Raw genomic sequence first — 21,735 nt, forward strand, 5'->3', positions numbered from 1 at the left:
GGGACCACACATGCCCAGTGTTTGCCTTTCAACTTCATTCCTGGGACTCCAGTTCTATGCAAAGTGGGAACATCAGATATTTTTCTCCTCTAATTGGTGGCATGGACAGAGTTGTAGTGGAGTTATCGCCAAAGAGAACCTGAGGAGTTCTGTATTCCTTACCTGTAAATTTGCCATCTAGCCTGAGTCCCACAGTCAACATTCTTTTCTTGACTCAAGAAAAGTTCCTGTGATTTACACATCAATTACTGCCAAAAAGAAACAGTAACCATGGCTCCCTCATCTCTCAGGACCTAGAAATCATTCTCATTCAATTCCAGAATCTGTTATCAGAGCTCCAGGGACTGAGAAGTTTCGTGCTCCCCCAGTTCCTCTGGTTGAGGAATTTCCTCTTACTAACGGTCTGAGGAACAAACCACATTCTCTCCACGTTCTCCACTTTCAGTGGTCACTAGGACACCACCTTATTTGGATTTCCATGCTGCTGTCACACAGATCGCAGAGACAACACAGGAAGTTCTGAACTCTAAGGTAGGTGGCTACTGGGGTGCTGTGGGGGAACTCTGATTTCTTGTTTCACAATGAAATTGATGTAGGTGTTCTTGAAACATTTTTTTGATGTTCCATTAATGAACATATTTTTGAGGGAACCAGAGATAAATTTCTGCTTTTTAGTATACAGGAAACTGACAAAATCTCTTGTCTTAACCTACCCTGTGTCATTTTGTCTTCCGTGGTCCTCCCCTCCAAAGCCTCTGTGCTCTGACATGAAATTGGCACAGAGTAGCCTCATGACTAGACTCATGCTACTTTTTGCACCTTTTTCATTAACATTAAAGCTATATCATGACATCTTATGTAAGGAAAATATGAAATGTTTAAAATCAAGGTCACACTCTACCTAGGACATGGTGGCTCAACTAAGGGAAGGCCAAGCCAGTCCCAGAGATGTCAGGTTGACTGCTCAGAGATTCCTGAGCAGACATCGTTTATTCTCTTACGCCAGGGAAGTTTTGAGGTCATCTATTACCTAGATTTATTATAGCGATAAATGACTGATGAATGTGTCAAACACTGATGCTTGCGTGCGTGCGTGTGTCCGTGTGTATGTGTGTGTGGTGCATGTGGGCACCTGTGTATGCACACTGGGGAGCAGAAGGTCAATATTGGATGTCTTCCTCTATGGCTCTCCAGCTTACTTTCTGAGGCAGGGTCTCGCAATGAAGCTCCCAAGATGCTCTGGTCTCCACTTTCTCAGAACTAATCACAGGCACACCACATCACTTTCCACATTTTAGGTGGGTGCTGGGTGTCGGACTCTGGTCGTCCTCCTGTGCACGAATAACTTTTCCCACTGAGCTGTGTCCCCAGCCGACGTATGAGGCTTTTGTTTTGATACATCTCTTTTTTGCATCCACATTCCTTAATATAACAATTGATCATTGTATCATCTGATCCTATAAAATTAGCTTAAAAATTGGCTAAAATGCTAATCACTAAAATCAGTTATCAATATAATGATATCAATTTGCATAAACAAAGAGAACACTATAATGGTAGGCTTCATAAAGAAGACAGTAGTCACAACTGACATTATTTCTTGCAGTACCGGTGGGCATTACTTCATATACTTCTCCATATAAGTCAAAGTGTTCTTACAGCACACTGTATGCAGTTTTTCTTTATTAATATAATGATCAAAATGCCAGTGTATACATCAAAATGATAGCTGACTTCAATAGATACCATTTCCTTTAGGTACACAAACGTGTTAACATTTATTCTTCTCATACCTGTAGTGGAACTCAGTACTGTCTCAACTACAAGTGCAGCTGTTGTGTGAGAACTTTCACCAGCAAAATCTGATCCAAACTTCACTGGCAGTAGTTTGATAACAGAAGTAAATAGGTGATATTTTCTGAGTCACCTTTATTGCCTTTTTATAGCTTGATTTTAATTTTATTCAGTTAAAAATCTCTTCAGGGCTCAGATTCAAGCCATATACATTTTAACCATCACCATAAGTATTCTTAAAGGGCCTTCCTTAGAACCCCTGCAAAACAAAGTGAACTTTCCTTAGGGATGCGCACTTAGCCACAATGCAAGCATTCCAGTAGATCTGTGTAAGACTTCTTATCTATCCATAATTATGTCTACACCTAGATCTAGTGTCACCCCAGAAAGTATGTGCTTCTAATACTGATAAATGTTGCTAATAATGTTACTCCATCACAAATGATTTGAAAAGATTGATGGGCTCTGTGTAAAAAGGCACACCATTCTTAAGGTACAATATGCTCTTTCACTCTCCCAGTTATAAAAGGATTTATATCTGGAGATCCTGAAGTGAAAGTTCCAACAACATCCCTTATCATAGCGCAGTTTTAAAATGGATTAAACAAAACTGACTGGTGCACAAGTGTGTTTTGCGTGTTATCATCTTTATCTGAAGTGCTGGGGCATAGGTGAAGAGGATTGTATTATTTGAGGGTTCCACAGATAAACTTAATTTGGCTTTCAAATAAGTCATATGCAAAATGTTCACTCACTTCGAACCAGCACAGGATCTTATCACAGCAGAACTGACACCAGTTAACATATCTTCCACATACAAGATTCTACCAAAACACAAGATAACATGCGTTTCTGTAGAAGCAAATTTCCAATAAGAAAATGCTTCTTGAAATATGATTTTAAAGAATTTTTACCCTTTGTACCTAGTTTTAGTTGAATAAAAGGAAGGAAAACCCACCAAATACATTTCAGGTGGAGAGAGCAGCAAGTGAACTTGCAGGTGTAACTAGGTGAGTCACTTTGACCCCCGGTTTGTTTGTTTTTTTTTCAGGCTGGTACATCATTGTTTCTTTTTTATTTTTGCAACTGCGGCATCACTCAAGGTGCCTTATGGATTGGCAAAGTCCATCCAATCAGGATGTATCTTGTTTCTAGCTTATTTTAAAACCAAGTGACCAGACACCAACTGTGACTATAAAATCGGTAAAATAATTCCTTTAAAAGGCATGAAAATATGTCTTTTCTGACTGGTTTCCTAAATTTCCAGGTTACGGTATATAAGAAATACCCGATTAAAAACATATTGAAATATCATCTAGAAAACTACATCATCAGGGGGAGAGAGAGGGACCTTAAAAAATGCTTATTACCAGTTAACTTTCTATGAGAAAAGTTTAAAAACTATTTGGATCTAAGAAACCACACAGCAGCATAAAATGGACACTTTTGAAAACTTGGAAAAATACTAAAAGCTAATTTTTTTTTAAATAGGGAGAAACACTGGTTCTTTTTACCAAGGCAATGTTATCTGTTCCTGTGACATGCATTACATCTGTTTATGTCACACATTCACAGAAGTCAACCAAATAAGACAACTGCCTGTTTGAATCTGCAGACAAATAGAGTGCAATTACCTGGCAGCCTGTACCCATGAGCTATGGTTTACTTTCTACTGTAGAACTTCAAATGGTCTTCGCTAAGACTATGAAGTAACTAGGGCAACACTTCTTAAAATATGTATAAGACAAGATAAGGCACAGTGAATATTATTTTCTGCTATGAATTTGATTTTACACTTCGTCCCCACTACAGCTCTGCCTTCCTTCCAAGGTGAACAGACACCCATCCTGAGAACATGATGTAGCTCTCAATTGCCATGTACTAAACTGCCTTTCCAGCAAGAAGGCAACATTAAAACATTAATGGCTCATGGACTGGTGTAAAAGGTCAGTGGAGGAGCATAGGCTTATCATGAGTGAAACCTAAGGATCAGTGTTTATGGGGGGGGGTGAGAATAAATCTCTAATTGAGCTAACTACAAAGATGTCATTTTCAAACAGAATTCACAATTTCATACCAGTGTCTTCTTTGATTTCTGTTGTGATAAGATACCTTGACCAAAAGCAACTTAGAGGAAAAAGGGGTTTATTTAACTCACAGTTTCAGGTAACAGTCCCTTGTTGAAGGGAATTAAATGATAGGACTTAAGACATATCCACTGTCAAGAACAGAGAGAACATGAACACATGGGTCCTTCCTTGCTTGGAATTCTCTTATTATTCATCTGGTTTCATCCACTGGTAAAGCTCAGGAACCAGCCCATGAAATCATGCTGCCCACAAAGGCTAGGTTTTCCTATGTTAATTAACACTCAAGACAGTTGCCAGCAGACAGGCCCACAGGACAACCTAATCTAGGCAATTCCACCAATGAGCCTCGCTTCCCAGGTATTTCTACGTTGTAGCAAGTTAACATTTAAACCATCGCAGTTTACTGACTGAAATCGAAGGTTTGAAAAGTGACATAAATAAACAAATGCAAACCAAAAGACATCTGTACAGCTACTGTCACGTACCGAAAGGAGACCCCATTGGGCTAGAAAGATACCTCAGCAGTTAAGAGCACTGGCTGCTCTTGCAGAGCCCAGGTTTGAATCCCAGCACCCACATAAAATAAAAATAATAAAAAAGGAGAATGTAGGCTGCAATTATCTAGAAAGAACAGGTAATGCTAGTACATATCAATAAAAATAGCACTCCATCAAGAAGATATCAAATGTAAATATATATAAAACAAGCACTATTGGACTTAAGGAACAGAACCATCTAGATGCACCTGTGGGTGATTTCAATACTACACATTCATCAGTGAGTAAATAATTCAGACAAAACCTCAACAAAGAAACTTCAGCTAAATTGTCTCTTAAAGGGCTTAAGAGACATCTACAGAATCCTGTATCCAATACCTCTAGAATATACATTCTTCTCCACAGACCATAGACTTTCTTCAAAGCACATAAAATACTAAGTATAAAGCAAGTCCAACTAATGTAAAAGACAGTGCAATGCTTCTTGTATCTTACCTGTCCACAATAGAATAGAAGTAAATAAATAACTAGGGAAACCACAGAAATTGTACAGACACATAGTTTTGGAAGTGTATACTTTTCATCAGTGGAGTCACTAAAGAAACCAGGGAGAATTAAAGAAATTCAGAGAGAATTTAAAAAACTGTAATCAAAGGAAAGTGCAAGCAAGCACCATGTCTGAAACTTTGAGATAAGGCAAAGTTAATTCTAAGAGGGAAAAATTAGAGCTATGAGTTCCTACATTAAAAAAAAAAAAACAACAACAAAGAAACAAAAAAATAATCCTGGGGGCTGATGGCTCAGCAGTTAAGAACACTGAATGTTCTTGCAGAAGACCTGGGTTCGAATCCCAGAACCCACATGGCAGCTAACAACTGTCCATAACTCCAGTTCCAGGGGATCTGACAGTCTCTTCTGTCCTCTGTGGGCATTGCACGACATGGGTGCACTTACCTACATGCAGGCAATATATGCATACACATAAAAATAAATAAATAAAATATTTAAAAGAACCAGTCCTTAGAATATAAAATAACTCAAAGTCACAAAATATGAACAAGTCAAACCCAAAGTAGTAAATTCTTAGCTACTTTTGTGTAGTTGTTGTGGGTTGGAGTGACTGTTGAAGTCTGGAAGTCTGAAGTCAGCTGTGTTCACCCTCAGGGGACACTTAGGAGATCTGATCTGTAACCAGTCCCCCCAAGAGTCAGGTAAAGGTTCACAAGGATTCTGTGCACCGTGTGCTCAGGCCTGCACACCCTTCATTAGATGCTCTTCCTTCACTCCATGTTTCCCAGGGGACCTCTTGGTGGTTTAACTGTCTTTGAGTGGCTCATGCTAAGGTAAGTAACCTGAATACCCTCATTAGCTTAGGGAGTTGGAATTGTCCATAATCCTTTCTTTGGTCTGCTGACACACCCTATCTGAGGTAAACAGCCTTTTCTTTTCTCTTCCCTAGGAAAAGCCACGCTGCAATTTCCCTCATAATTGATTCATGATTCAATGGTGTGGGCTCAAACATAAGAAAGAAGCTATAGCCAACACGCAGATTTCCAGAACTGAGAGCCCAGTGAAAACCCACCTGCCACAGTGTTGTGTAAGCCTTAAACCCAGCTGTGCTTAAAGCAGCCAGAACTGTAGCTGTGGAACTGCAAGGACTTAGCTACTACTCATCACTCATCTCCTTTCTGTTTGCTGTTGAGTGAACTTGATTAGGCACAGCACCTACAGGAGAGTCTGGATAAATTCAAATAAGAGAAAAAGCACAGAATGACAAGATTCTCAGCACTGTGGTGAGAAACAAGGACCAGGACACGGGAGAGGGTCGCAGAGGTGGAGAGAAGGGAGGGGTGCTGGGCGTGGTCGGGATACAAATCTGAGGGTAGGAACAGGAGTGCGGTTGGCCTCCAGGAACGACTAACAGAAACGGCATCTGATCTGAGATTAGAGAGGTGGGATGCAGGTCCTGAACCTGGAACTCGATGTAGCTGTCCATGACTCCATCTGAGCTCCGAGAAACAAGAAAGCGATGATGAAAAACGGGGCCGTTGTAAACACAAAAAGTTTACAACAGCCGTAGACGACCAAGTGGACGTTCCTAGAGGCAGCGGGTTTTACATGACTGAGTGTTGCTATGAAATGAGAATGTTAAGTGTCCTCTAAAGACACACAGTTTGAATGTTTCAGTATCCACGGCACAGCAGCTGTGTGAAAGAGACCCGATATAGACAAAACTGTCTCAAGATTTTTAAGTGCAGGACACATAGGGAGTAAAAGCCAAGAAGGAGCTTATGACATGTACTGAGAATGATCAATTATAAATATATAAATATAAAATATAAAAATGTAAATTATAAATAAACAATAAGAAATGAAAACAGAATTTCAAAACTGAAAGTTGTTCTGTGAGTAAAAGCCACCAAGATGGATGTGAAATTCAGGGAATCATCAGCAATATCAGCTAACGGCAAGGTAAGACGTACAGTTTCCCCTGGACTCAGCAAGGGCCCTTTGTCCTCACTGGTATAAGGAGTTCCAGAGAGGCTTTGAGGCTGGAAAACAGGTTTCAATACAGTGAGGCTGCTTTAATAATTCACTCAATGGTTCATTGAATTTGAAGTTGAGTTCAGACTTATGAATCAGATTCTTTATAGAATCAAGGTCCCTTGGAAACAGATCATTTCCTGCATGAGACTTCCAAGACAGACATTCAGATCCCCATGAGACTGACCTTCAACCACCCAGGATATAAGGCAGCAAGGACTGTCTCTGAAATTATAGCTGCTGTTTGCTATAAGGTGACCTTCAGCATCTCTAACAGAGAGGCTGGCTTCAAAAACTTCCTAACTTAAAATTGATTTGACAAGCAAGATAGTCTACAAATATATAAAAGTCCCTTTGCTATGACAAAAGCAATAAACTCTAAGACATATACTGTCAGTGTTACCCAAAATTTGTGTTTCTATTTCAAATTCCTCATGAAATTCCAACCCTCTGACTTGCTAAAATCCTGCAGGAGCAGGGGATTCCTGATGAGCAGTGCAGCAGTGAATTCTTCCTTCAGTACGTTCTCAGCAGCCAGGGTCAGTATTAAGGTGAGCTATGGCAGAGGATGAAAGAGAACCTGCACTGGCATGCATGCATGTGAATATGTACACGTGTGTACATGGGTGTTCATGCGCAAATGTGTGTATGCATGTACATGTATGCATGATGTGCCTCCACGTGCATATGTCGACTGTGCACGTGTCTGTATGTACAATGCATATATGTGTGTAGGCATGTGCATACATGTATATGTGTGACTCTTAGGCGACAAATAGAGGTTTGAGGTTTCATATTTAGCTTCAAGTGTGATTCACTAACAAGGAGTTCAAATATCCCTAGGTTCAAATCAAATCTTTCCAAAGAATTAACAATCATAACCACCATTTTATCAAGAACAACTTGCATATTTGTAATATCTCGTTAAAGATATTTGAATAATATTTCAGCTTAAAAGCCATGTTTGATTGAACTATTATAGTGTATTCACTCCAAAACCAATAATTTTTAAATGTATATTTTTATTGAATTTTTGTGCATTTTGTGCAATACAACAATCACATTTAGACTCAGTCCCCCACCCACATCCCCCACAGCACCCCCACCAGATTTCATGCATTCTGTCTGTATACCAAGTCCTGTCCGATGTTAAGCATTTGCACCCAGATGTCCCCCAGTGCAAGTTCATCCACTGGAGTCTAGTCAGCCTGTCTAGAGTCACTCCCTCAAAGAAGACCTATTCTCCCATCACCCAGCAGTAAGAAGTTGCCAAAAGTTCCTACGCTAAGGTTGGGGCCTGCTGCCAATTTCCCCAGTTCTATGCTGGGGTTTTGTGAGTCATCAAGGGTCTTGTGCATGCTGTCACCATTGCTGTAAATTCATATGAGCAAGTTCCCAGTGGCTTTAAGACTGTTTCCTTAAGTTCACCCCCTGTCCCTGGCTCTTATAATCATTCTGCCTCCTCTTCCATAATGGTCCATGAGCCATGTGTGAGGTTCAATATAGGAGTCCTGTCTAGGGACAGACACTCTGCAGTATCCTATTCTCTACACCTTGGCCTTTCTTTTTAAATTATCTTTGATTTTACATACTGGTACAGACTGTACTGTGACCACACCCACCCAATCACTGTCTCATCCCTCTCTCACGTGTGCTGATTGCCTTCTTCCGTGTAGTCCTGTTTTTCCTCCACATCTGTCTTTATGTGCAGGTGGCCGCAGCTGCTGTGTTTGTGACCTGGATGACCATGTCATGCCCAGTCAGTGTTAACAACACTCCTTTCCAGTCTTGAGCTCTTACTCTCTTTCTGGGCCTCATCCATGGTGATGTTTCCTGAAGGGAGTGGTATAGTGGCCTTTAATTTCTTAACTTGATTTGAAGTGCAAATTTGTGAGTGAAGAGCTTAGATAGACCAAAACTAATTGACATCTTCTATATACACAGCTCAGTGTGGGATGCAAAGTATTAAACCACAAAAATGAAATATAGTAAAAGCAGATATGTGAATTCAAGTTCACTGAAATCTGAAAGTATGTGGGTGATCTAAAACATGTAGTTGAGAACAGAAAATGCAATGCTAATGGCACAGTGGACGATACCGTTAGTAAAATACAGTCATTTGGTACTGTAGAGGAAGCAGGAGTCCAGAGTACAGAGTCCCATTTAAACAGAAGGTGATGTGCAGTAGTGCCCGGGGAGATACCCCTGATGAAGTTTTAGTTTACCACAGTTAATGAGCCATCTCCTCCTAAGCCTTTTCTGATACATCCCTAAGAGATAGTTTTCCAAAGACATTTTCACAAAGACGCAGAACTAAGTCCTAGATTACGTATCTGCTTTGCGTGAATAGGTCACAGTAATGCCTGTCAGTTGACAAGCCTTTCTCACTCACTGAGGACTTGTACCAAATGCTTTCTGTCTTGCCACTACTAACAAAACACTTTCCTCTTAATAAAACACATTTACTTTTTCAATATGGCACACAGCAAAATTATTTTCCATCTCTCTTAGAGTTGGGAGTGCCAGTGTCCCTGAGATCTAGACACAGACATGTAAGAAGTTACCTGTGCCACATCGGTATGATTTGACCCATTAAACATCTCTGCCATTGTTGTTCTTTTTCCCTGAGGTTTCCGGAGATGACAAACACAGAGCAAATTTGAAAGCCACAAGGGAAAGGTTATTCCACACCCCCAACCTCCCACTGACATAAAGCAACGTGCATGGGTTGTATGAATTACAATAAATATTTAGCAATGAGATGCAAGAATATATTTGTTTCTATGACCTACATTCCCTAATGAATAAATTCTTAAACACAATTAGACAGGTATGAATAATCAATTAGTCTCTCTGTGAAATTCTTTGAGTTCCATATTGGAAAACAACCAGCACAGACAATAAAAGTGAGGAGGGAAGAGATATTCCAACAGAGCCAAATAAAACTTCATTAAACGAAACTATAATTAATATCACACAGATATATTTAAAAAGCATATAAGGCAATAGAGAAATGCGACTTCTTGAAAATATAAAATATTAAAACAAACAAATGAAAATTACAACCACCAACGCCACAGTATTTCCAGGCTAGTTATTTTAAGGCCTACCACACACCCAGCAGGGCTTGTGTGTCTTGCTACGACCACCTGTGCTCTGTAATTGTAAAGTTGATGTCTTCTCCTGGGTCCTGTCTTCTTGTAACCAGCAACAGTATTTGAATGGTTGAATGACCTCTGATTTGGAGGGGTTCAGATTTCAATTCACAGTCCTTTCCAAGACTTATACCTGGATATACGATTTTCCTGATTTTTACAATTTTTATGGTTATCTAACTTACACCTATTCAACCTATTCAACTCAAATGTGTTCAAAATCAAACCCTGATTTTTTTCTGAGATACATTCAACCCTCCTATCTCAGCAATATTGTGAAAATTGTTTTTTTTCCTATCCCTACCGAAGCCATCAATGTAGTTTGCTAGTTTGGCTAAAGATATCCAGAAGAAAATAAACAAACAAAGGTGAGAAGATAAGCAAAGAAGTCCTGCATTGCAGGTATATTAGAAGATCCCAGCACAAGAACTCCTGGCAGGATCACTGTTTTGACCCTGAGTCCCTTGCCTCTCTCTGCTCTGAACGAGGTGGATGTTTTCAAAGAGCAGGTGAGCAGCACCCTTACAGAGTGAGTCCAGGAGTCTTCGGATTCCCTCAGGATGCAAAAGCTCCATTCTCTGGAATCTTGTGAGAATGGATAAACTTAGGTGCAACACAGGAAACACCCATAAAATGAGTTCTTTGAAAAGTAGGGAGAAGAAAGTTGGTGGCCTCTGAAATGTAGGACTTAAGCAGAATATTCCAGAGCTACCTTGCGGTTGTTTACTGGCTTCATTCACATGGACCAGATGACAGAGTCAATAAACCAACACCAAAAGAAACTTTTTTTTCCCTAGCCAGAGCAATGTGTGTATGCTAACAACACACAGAGGTTTTTGTATTACTTAAGGCTCCTAAAGCTGAAAACCAGGGGAAAAACTATCACTAACCTTCACAGACGATGGCTTCACTAAAATTAGGTAGGAAGTTGACATTTCACCACTAAAACTTTGCCCATTCTCAGAGGAAGCACTAGTGGCTGGCCATTCAATTTCTCTAATGTGATGATTCTCTTCACCTGCAAATGGATGGGAGGTGTCCAGATATGTGGGTCAGCATCACCCATCTGTGTGTATCCATCAGAGCATCTGTGAGGGCCTTTCTGACTGCAAAGCAGATTGCTCTCTCCAGAGTGCACATTCCTCCCCATTCTGCTGGGGCCTGAATGGAACAGATTGAGTGAGCCACAGATTGCCCTCTTGGCTGATTTTCAAGCTGGGAAATGGGTCTTCTGCATTCAGATGTGGACTTGCATTAAAATGTGCCATCCCCTTCCCTGGATCACCAGCTTGCCAAATGCAGATCTTGGGACTTCTCAGCCTCTATATGTAAATAACACTTACCTACTTCTGATCTATCTACATCTATGTATAATCCATCTGTCATTCTTCCATCTGTCTAGATATAATCTATCTTTCTATCACCTATCACCAATCATCAATATATCATGCATCATCTCTCCATCTATCATCTACCCCCATATCTACCCCCTATATCTATCATCTATATCTATCATCTAACATCTCTCATCTCTTTCATCTATTATTTTTCAATCTATCCATCTATCCACCATCTTTCCATTTGTTCATCTATCCATCTGAGCTCTTGTTTGTCTCCAGAGAATTATTGCTTAGTACTGTTTTCAGGTTAAGTGTTAACAGACTCTGCAGTTGATCTTTCATTTAGCACCAGAATCAAAATTCATACTAAGCCTCCAATTCTCACCCAAATATTTTTGTCAGTGTCTTTCATCAAGCACACTAGGCAAGTCTTCACTTAAACACTGAAAAAACATATAATTAAAGAAATCCTAGACCAAGCTTGAAATCCACAGATTTCATGCTCCTTTCCCCATTATGACCAATGTGACCAGAGACCAATTGAATTGAGCCATTCCCCATATTTGACAGTAAGTCACAGTCCAGGTGAGTCAGCACATTACCTCATTACTCCTTTGGAGTTCAGGTGGGGATAGCTGGTCCCCACATCTGTTGTGCTGCAACAAAACAGCCTGTACAAGTGCTCTACCATCTCCTCCCTAGGTGCTCCAGGCCCTAGGGGAAACTGAACTATAACCTCACTCAGGGACAATGAGCTAGTTTAAGTTGGTGTTCTATTACTATAAAGATGGTTGCTGTTCTAGAGAAAAAGTGGAACTTATCTATGTATTTCTGAAGATGAGAAAATTTATTGATTGCATACATGCAATGTCTTGCAAAAAAGATGAAGATATTTTTAAAAGAAAACACAAAAGGTGTATTGATGAGAGGATTCGAAAGAAAAATCATTTTGTTATATTATGGTACTTTCAGATTAACACAATCAGAATTCATGACATCACCGTGCTTGGAAATAAGATTAAGTTGAAATCTGCAGAGATGAAGGGACAGTGAATACATAGAGCTTTAATTGAATTAGGGATGATCTCTAAGGCATTCCATAGAGATAGGGATGGATGGAAGAGAGAAAGAGAAAGAGAGACAGAGCAAGAGACAGAGAGAGAGATAGAGAGACAGAGTGAGAGACAGAGAGACAGAGACAGAGAGAGAGAGAAAAAAAAAAAACACTTTGTGTATGTAAGCTAAGAGTAAAGGGAGCTGGAGTGATGAACCAGAAGTTAAAATCATTTTCTGCTTGAGAACCTGAGTCCTAACATCCTGAAACTCCAGTTCTAGAGCATTCTGTCATCTCTGGTCAACTGTACACATGTGTGTATGTACATGCACACACACAAAATTAAATAAAAATACAAAGCCAAAGGGCGATACACCTATATCTAAGTGGCAACTGCTTCCTACATATACACTGTATTCTATAAACACTATCCAATGCGCTCTGGGCCTTGGAAGCACACTCTACCTACCATTCTTGTTACCATTATTTTAAATGTTATTTGGGAATGTAGTAAAGTAAAAGAGCTGATGCTCTGTCTGTTTTATTCTTTGTTTATTTGTGCTTTGTGAGACAAGGTCTCCCTGAAGCTCAAGTTGGCCTGGAACATACTCTATAGACGAGGATGGCCTTGATCTCATAGAGCTCTTCCTGCCTCTGCCTCCCTAGTGCTAAGATTAAAGGTGTGCATCACCATGTCTGGAAATTTTATTTGTTAACCCCGTTGAATACAAAATTCATGTAATGCAACTATTCAGAATCCAATATGCAATGACTGAAAATTTCTCAAGAAATATTGCAAAGAGGCCTCAAAATTTTGTCATTTTCTATAAAATATTTAGAATTCCCAAATCGAGCATGTATAAGTTAGAAAGCAGCACTCCTTCACAAGAGTCGCCAAATCTTCGATGAGAGACTTTTGAAATAAAATTAGTCATGAGGAGCTATTATTCAACCTCACTTTCCTCGAGGAAGTTAAATGGATGACATCATCCAAACACCTTTCGCAGTTTCCTGTAAAGCAGACACTCAATATATATTTTTCATCATTTATCAAACCAACTCTAGATCAGATCAAAGAAAGGTGAAAATTATTCAAGTCAAACTCTTGTGAATAGTCTCAGATGGTCTGTTCCAAAATATCCATGCATAAGTAACCGCTGATTTAGTGGATAGGGCTCAAAATTTAAACATTCAAGATTATTTTTTTAAAGTTTCAACAAATAAACCTGAAATTTAAATTTTGAAGTCTTCTATTATTTTCTGCCCCAGTACTTTGTATTTCTCATAATATGCATTATGGCCTGGAATGGCTTTAAATCTTGTATAGGGCATCTCTTCTTCAAATTAAAAATAGACAGGACTCCTACATTAAACTTGACCCACTCAGGGTTCAGGGACTATTGTGGAAGAAGAGACAGAAAGATTGTAAGAGCCAGGGGGAGGAGGTATGTGACCACATGGAAATAAGAGTCTTACAGGCTCCTGGGACATCGCTCCTATGAACTTACAGCAATGATGACAGGATGCACAAAACCCCTGTAAACCCAAGCAGACAAAAACCTAGCATATAACTGGGGAAATGCACAGCAGGCCTCAACCTTAGCCAAACTATTGGCAACTGATTACTGCTGGGTGAGAAAGAGTTGATCTTCTTTAAGGGAGTGCCTCTAGATAGGCTAACTAGACCCCAGTGGATGATCATGCCCTAAGGGACATCTGGGTACACTAACTTGATTTGATAGGCCCTTAAGATAAATGATAGAGTGCACGAAATCAGTGCAGGGCCTATGGGAGATACCAGTGGGGAAGGGGACATAACGATGATTAAGATATTATGCACGAAATACACAAAAATTCAATGAAAATATTTAAAGACAAAATAGTATGCACAGGTTTTTCTCAATTTAAAACCCTTCTGACTATATATTTGTGCTTTTGTCTAAACCCTTGTCTTCAGTCCAGCTTCATTCTGGCGACTACAAAACTCCTTTTCCCAAAGTTCCTATGCCCTCCCTCCTACAGCAAGTTCTTGCATTAAACAAACAAATTTAAATGGCCAATGTCATTAACATAAGACAAATGTTCATAAGCAAAGCCATTGATTTCAAGTGCTCTTCAGGAAAGTAGGAAGGAAAACAGGGAGACACCTCCTCCCATTCTACTGGCAATCGAGGCATCTTCATCGGAAGCCGACAAGAGGAAGCAGACTGTCCTACTACATCACACGTGTATAATATTAGATACATTACATGTTAAAATACCCCAAACAAACAGGGGCTTCAGAGATGGGTCTGCTGTTCAGAGCTCTAATTGCTTCTCCAGAGGATGCCGGATGAGTTCCCAGCATCCACATCACATATCTCCCAAACACCTGTAGCTCCAGTTCCAGGGCATCCAGTGCTTTCTGGTTTTTTTGGGTAGCTACACAAACGTGGTGCACATAAACCCACATAATCACTCACATGTACACATAAATAAAAATTAGTCAATCAGCAAAATTAAAAAAAAACAGCTCTTCTGCTCTTCTTCCTTGGAAACTAATATTCAGGACAAATAATTATCCATTTATTAAATATTTATTGTTTGCCAAAATCACAAACTAAACTGGTCAGTGGATGTCCTCATATACTTTCTGTAAGCCACAAGTATATGGGTTTTCTTTAACTGCAAAAAGCAAGAATGAGCGGTCAAACAGAGTAACTGTATAGGTGAAAAGACTTATCAATATTAAATGATGGTGTTAAAGGGTGCATTAAATGGTGTCCAGAATTGAAAGGGAGGGAAGAATACGACTTCAGTTCTGATTACAAAACTTCTAGCTTTCGAGATGAGATTCTTCCTAGATGATGCTGATGGTGTTGATGGTGGTGATGAATATGGTGGTGATGGTGATAACGATAGGTATCACCTCCTATTTGTTGGCCCTGAGTATGTGGGTTCTTCGCACTTCTATCACACTTTGCAAATGTAAAGTAGTGCTTGGAAAAGTCACACAACTTGCTCACTACTAATCGGGAACAGCAGCTGAATTGAAGCTCAGTTTGACCTGGTTCTGTATTTTCTCCTTTACCATCTCCCTCTCTAACCACAGTTACAAAACTCTGAAGACCACCACCCCCACGGCTCTCACTTAGGCACACTGAATCTTGTCTACCATCCTTGAGTCACAGGCTTTTTCTTTTTCCTGTATTCCATTTGGCACCCATCTCAGTCTCTTTGTCTGTTGCTGTCTGTCATATCTCTATTCCCCTTACCCCAGTGTTTCCTTGTGCTGTGCTTGGGACATGGTCTGCAAGTCCAGACAAGGCAGGCCTTGCAATCCAGAGCCTCTTGCTTCTACCCTCTGAGTACTTTGATTCTAGATGCAAACTCCTCCACAGCACACCAGGACATGCGTTTGTTTTATTTGCATTCGTCATTCTGAGGTCTCTTCCTGTCAGTCCAGGCCTGTGGGTCTCTCCTCTCTGTGTTCATCTGTAACCCTTCAGCAGTTTTCTCACGGTGTATGAGTCTTTCTCTGAACTTGGTCTTGGTCATCTTTCATGCTGTCTCTCAGTTTCTATTTTTGAGATCATCTTTCCTGAATTTTTTGTGACTATCTCTGCATGTGTACCTCTGTCAGTGTCTCTCTTAGACTCCATCTCTCTGGCTGAGATGTCAGCCTCTAAGGGAACAGAAAGCTCTCATCCGGTTTTGAAGACCGTTCTCTGGATTTCAGCGATGTCTGTGAAGTTGAAGAAATCAGTCCATTAAATGATAAAGAAAAAAGGAAAGTCACTGTCCTTGGATAAACAATTTGCATTTCCATAAGGATGCAGTGGTGCAGAATCAGAAAAGGCCCTTTCTGAGACCTCTGTGAAAACACAGTGCAGGCATTCATTAGCCGGGTCCTGTTGAATGATGGACTTCATCCTGCGGCACTGTCCTCCCCCATCCAGGAAATAGTGCTCAATTCTGCCAGAACCTACCCTTTCACTCGGCAGGGGATGAATGCCCTTCCAAAGTGGTGGGAGCTCAGCACCTGCCAGGGACCAAGAATGCTTACTCCCTAAAAGCCACACAGGAGTTACACCTCCTGTCAATTCCTAACCCATCAAGAAGCACAATAAACAAGTCTTGAACTCCATTTACCAGCCTGAAGGAAAGAAGTGTTTTAGTTTATTTCCTGAAATAATGACTACTTTTGCATTTGTAGGACCAGTAACCATTATCTCACACTTAAGACTCAGCACAACCTTCACACGGCCTGAGAGAGGAAAGGAAATCTGTCCATTTAGGTGCTCAGGTAGAAATTTCTCTTCAGAGTAGAACTTCTGCTGCTGTGATTGTCACACGCATGCCCATCATCTTGAGAAGTGGTTACGATAATGCTAAAACAACTGGGGCTTTGGTTATTTAGCAACTTTCAGACTTTCATTCTAATGTCCTGCGAATACCGATCTGAAAGCTGAGCTGTAGATGAGAACACAGAGAACACCCTTTCATTTCTGGGATGGGCTGGGTTCCCATGAAAACAACTCTCTTCCTTGGAACAGAATCTGAGGTTTCCTTGTTTCTTATATAGATAACACATTAAGTGCATATATATGCATGTGTTTGTGAGCATAACTGTTTGTATTCTCCTGTATGTATTCATGTGCATACACATATGTCTATGTGTCTATTTGCATGTGCATAGGTGCAATATGTCTTTGCATCTCTGTATATGCACCTGTGCCTTATGTTCAGACTATGAACAATTCACATTGACCTTCAAATTCCTTCAAGTCTAGAACTTAGTGGAAATATTGCAGGTGGGGAGGCACAGAGCAATTGCTGCTTATTCTCACATTCCAGATGACCCCCAGGGAAGAAATGGACTTTTCTTTGCACTCCAATTCCTGTTACCATTCTAGCCTTAGTGACTCCAGGATTCAGTTTAAATGAGTGTTTCTTATTCGATCAACTTCCGGGTGCTTTGAGCCTCAGGGTTTGAGAATACACTCCACCAAGAGACTATAACAAGTTCCTGACAAATCCTGCATTTCTTTTTAATATTGTCCATGCAGCTCAGCGTTATAGGAGCAGGAAGCCGGTAACTCGTTACTAGTTTTGAATCTGTCTGTAACGTTGTAAACACTGCTGCACTGTCCTGTGACAGAATGCAGAAACATATAGGAAATAGTCTTTGAGTAACTAACTACAGGAATAATATCAATATAATTTTATAGTATCATTTTATACATAAATGCCGAAAGGCAGTGAATGACAAAATAATTCTAGTTCACCAAGGATTCAAGAAAGAAAAGGAAAAAAAAAAACTACAATAAAAAACAGTAATTAAATAATTAACATGGTACCTCAAGTAAAATTAAATCTTTAGACAATATACACACCAACTTCATTAAGAAGCAATATAGAGGCCAGAGAGATGTCTCAGTGGGTAAAGGTTCCTGCCTCCAAGTCTGACAGCCTGAGTATGATCCTGGGACCTTTATGATGGAAGGAGAAAACTACATCCCACCAGGTGTCTTCTAACCACAGGTACCCAGTGGCATGGGCACACTTACACATATATAAGCACACATGCATACATGTACACAAATCAATAAATAAATGTAATAAAAACTTTAAAACAAAGTGATGTAGTCTTGTGTGGATTATCATTGCTGCCAACTTTAATTTATTCACAGTTTGAAATCTAAGTGAAACACAAAACCAAGTATTTCTCACATGGTGCAACTAGAACGCAATGTTCTAAGAGTCTCCTGGGTTCACAAATTGGTGAGGTAATGCTGGTCCATGAGAGTTTTCCGTCCCTTTAAACTATGTACATAGAGAGGAAACGTCCACTTCTGGTCATACCTGTGTTTTTACAGTAACAGCAAATTCCTCAATGCACAGAGTTCTCCCACATGGGAACTGGGTTACTTCTTTCATTGAACATTTTTATTTTTAATATAAAGTCTCAAAAGGTAAAAGTCCTCATGATCTGGTGGTAACAGAAAAGAATCCTTAATCGCCTAATATTTGCTTGACAAATGTTTTGTGATAAAAGTAATGATTTCCATCAATAAAGGAAATAATAATTGCCTTTTGCATTTAATTACAAACTAGGGTGTGTATCCTCATGAACTTTTGAAAGCTGTCAACAAGTTTGCCTTTCTATTTTTCACATGCGTAAAATTTGGATAAGAGGGACATACAATAAAAATATTCAAAATTTAAACATGGAAAGATTAAGAAATGATATAAACATTAACTATAACTTTTAAATATATTTTTCTTAAAATTGAAAGCATTGGAGCTTTGTGCAACAAGTTTTATAATTCACATACTGACTGTCATCAAATATTTATGGAGATATCAATTTAAGAATTTTCTAGAAAGGTTTTACTTAAATCTCATCATATATAATATTCAAATTCACTCCATAATTGTCTGCACAGGCAGCTCACATATGAATCACACAAACAGACCTGCTCAGATCCCTTAGCAATTAATGCCTAGGAATAATTTTTGTGTCAAGGTTTTGATTATCAACATTCTGTGCTGAGAACCAGCTGAGGGTAGAGGAGGTCTCCTCTCAGTGCGTTTAGCACCACGAAACTGCAGTTCTCTTTCAAAAGAGAAACAGTCCACAGGCATAGGCATCAAGTTGCTGAAACCTGAGGACTTCCATACAGATAGACTCCACGACTCAAACTTGACACAGCCCAGCAAATAAAGGAACTGACAGCAGAGACAATTCGCGAAAAAAAAAAAAAAAAAAAAAAAAAAGGAAGAATCAACTTTGCTTAAGTATGCTTCTAATAGACCTTCAACAGACCAAACAACAGGCATCATTCTATGCCTAAAACAGGCCATAAAAACCTTGTTTTTTTCTAGTGTTTAGCAACAGTGCAACATGGGTATTTGGTTACAACACTCAACAACCAGCTGTTTTCTGAGCATGACTGGAGTTAAGCTCATGTAGCCATGCATTGCACTCTATCCATCTGTGTTACAACTCCATCAGACTGATCACTGTTTTCACAAGAGACACATTAGAGTCCCAGCACCCAGGGCTGAGGACAGGCACTCAGAGCGCACCTGCCTTGCAGCTACTAAAGTATGTTAGTAAAGGAGGGGAACCTGTGAGACCACTCAGGATTAGTTTTGCATTACCATGATAAAGTTGGTTTAGATTCAAACCCTCGTGGTTAGTGTTCCAGATACTTTCCAAAAGTAACTCATAGCCCAGTATTAAAGCAGTGACCGTAACAGCACACTGATACACAATACAAACAGCACTACAATGTGGTTCATTATTGTCCTGTTCAACCTACACTGTCACCTCCAGCAGCTGCCACACATGAAACTGAGCGTCAGTACACACACACAGAAATAAAAAGCAGCATGCCAATTCTGACTCCAGTTTCTGTTTTCAGGGAGAAATGAAGTGATAGAGAAAGTGCTTGAGACAATGTTTTTTTTAAAGCCAAACCAACTAATTACAATTCAAAGTCACCTGTGAGTCTTTCAATCCCATTGATACTCAACAAAACTGCAAGCTGACGCAGCAACCCGGAGGAAAGGAGGTGAGCAGTCACTCGTGTTTCCTCTTCCAGCAAGTGACCACTAAACCGCAATTCCTTCTGTGTTTTTTGAATGAGCCTAGCAGAAGGTGATGTCACCGCAGGACATCATTGTACAGAAACCAGCTCTAACTTTCTGGAGTCTTCAATACTGTCTTAAACTTGAAAGAGTAAGAAAGGGGTTGGGAAAAACAAGCAGCTTACTTGCCTTTAGAGTTTCATCCTCGGTCCATGCGTTTTCATTCAGCAAGTTCCTGTGCCAGGATTGCTCTGGCACATCTCTTTAAAAACAACGGGTGCTCATGCAATCCAGTTTCCAGACGATTCATTCACACATTACAGTTCTTGTTTCTGATGAGGCATCAATATCCACTTTTGTTTCATCACGAAAATGTTACCGGAGATGAATAAACAAAACCGAAAAACAGAGTCCCTCAACATACTAAGCCAGGAGGCAGTCTGTCATCTCCCATCACGTTCGGAGGTGTGTGCCAACTGCTTCAGTCACCAGGAGAAACTAACTCCAAGCTGCTAGCGGGAATCTGCCTGCCCTCTATCTGTGGCTATTAGCTCAGCATGTTGATCCACTGGCTGAAAAGCTGCAGCAATTAGCTCTCCAGTACCTCTCAGCACATACAAGAGACAGCTGGGTGTGCTGAGCCACATGGAGGCTGGGGGAGGCTTCGAACCAATTAGCAGAAGGTGTTATGGCCCCAGTGACAAATTGACATCCCACTGATCATTCCGCTGAGGGCTTTGCTGTGCCTCCCCTATCAGCTTGTCTGGCAGGCTCTTCTCACACTCACGTGTGTGTGTGTATGTGTGTGTGTGTGTGTAACTGTTTTAATTCAACAAGAGTAAGAAGTTAGGCTGCTTATGCCCAGTGACAATTATTGACCAGGCAAAATAAACTCTCTAGCTTTTTCACCTCCTCTTTCTCTCTGACCAATCTCCCCGTGAAATCTGCCTTCTAATTCAAGCCTTCCATACCTTCAGTGCACAGAGAAACCTCACATTCTTATGAGTCAAAATAAACTTTTTAGGTTTTTATAAACATGCATGTTTTACACTAGGGTTCCATGGAGACATTGAGAGTAAAATAGAGTGCATTTTTTAAACACTGTGAAACCTGGCACATACACCTTAACTCTTAGAGACGTGGAAACTGGTTAACCTCAATCACGGTAAAATCTCATCAGCATCACTTTTCTTTTTTTTTTTTTTTTTTTTTTGATAGACAGGGTCTCCCTATGGAACTCACTATGGAACTCACTATGTAGACCAGGCTGGCTCGAACTCACAAAGATCCTCCTGCCTCCCAAGCGTTGGGATTAAAGGTGTGTGCCACCATGCCTGGCCAGCAACACTTTTTTAAAGGAATCTGTCCTGCACAGTATTTAACAAGTCAAATCAAATTTTTCTGATAAATTCAGTCGAGGATCTGAGAAGGAAGGATTTATATAAGTGATTTTAGAAGTGGCTGTACAAGTGGTTGAGACAGAGAAAATATCCTCTAGTTGACTAAAAATAATTAGGGTAGAATATCATGGTTAAAATCCCCAGAGAAGGTTCTTCCTCCGTGAGTAAGTCACCATTAGATATTCCTCCTGTTTAAGGAAAACAGTAACAGTTTTTGCAGAAGCTTACCATGCTGATCCACACACATACACACACACACACACACACACACACACACACACACACA

General features: G+C 40.1%; 1 protein-coding gene across 7 annotated transcripts in view; it reads right to left on the bottom strand.

The window, feature by feature from the left end:
- LOC103729463 (protocadherin-15) overlaps window positions 1-21,735 on the bottom strand; it is a 1,150,197-nt gene that overhangs the window by 624,447 nt on the left and 504,015 nt on the right. Inside the window, exon 1 of one of the 7 annotated variants that reach the window (XM_029560658.1) lies at window positions 20,239-20,529. The exons of 5 other annotated variants lie outside the window; for them this stretch is intronic. The gene's annotated coding sequence lies outside the window, so the exon portion shown is untranslated. Of the gene's footprint in view, window positions 1-8,574; window positions 8,596-20,238; window positions 20,530-21,735 lie in introns of those variants that run through there. One more of the 7 variants, XM_029560661.1, reaches the window with a different exon arrangement.

The sequence above is a fragment of the Nannospalax galili genome, unplaced genomic scaffold, assembly GCF_000622305.1.
Source record: "Nannospalax galili isolate Female #2095 unplaced genomic scaffold, S.galili_v1.0 scaffold70, whole genome shotgun sequence".
Lineage (NCBI taxonomy): Eukaryota > Metazoa > Chordata > Mammalia > Rodentia > Spalacidae > Nannospalax > Nannospalax galili.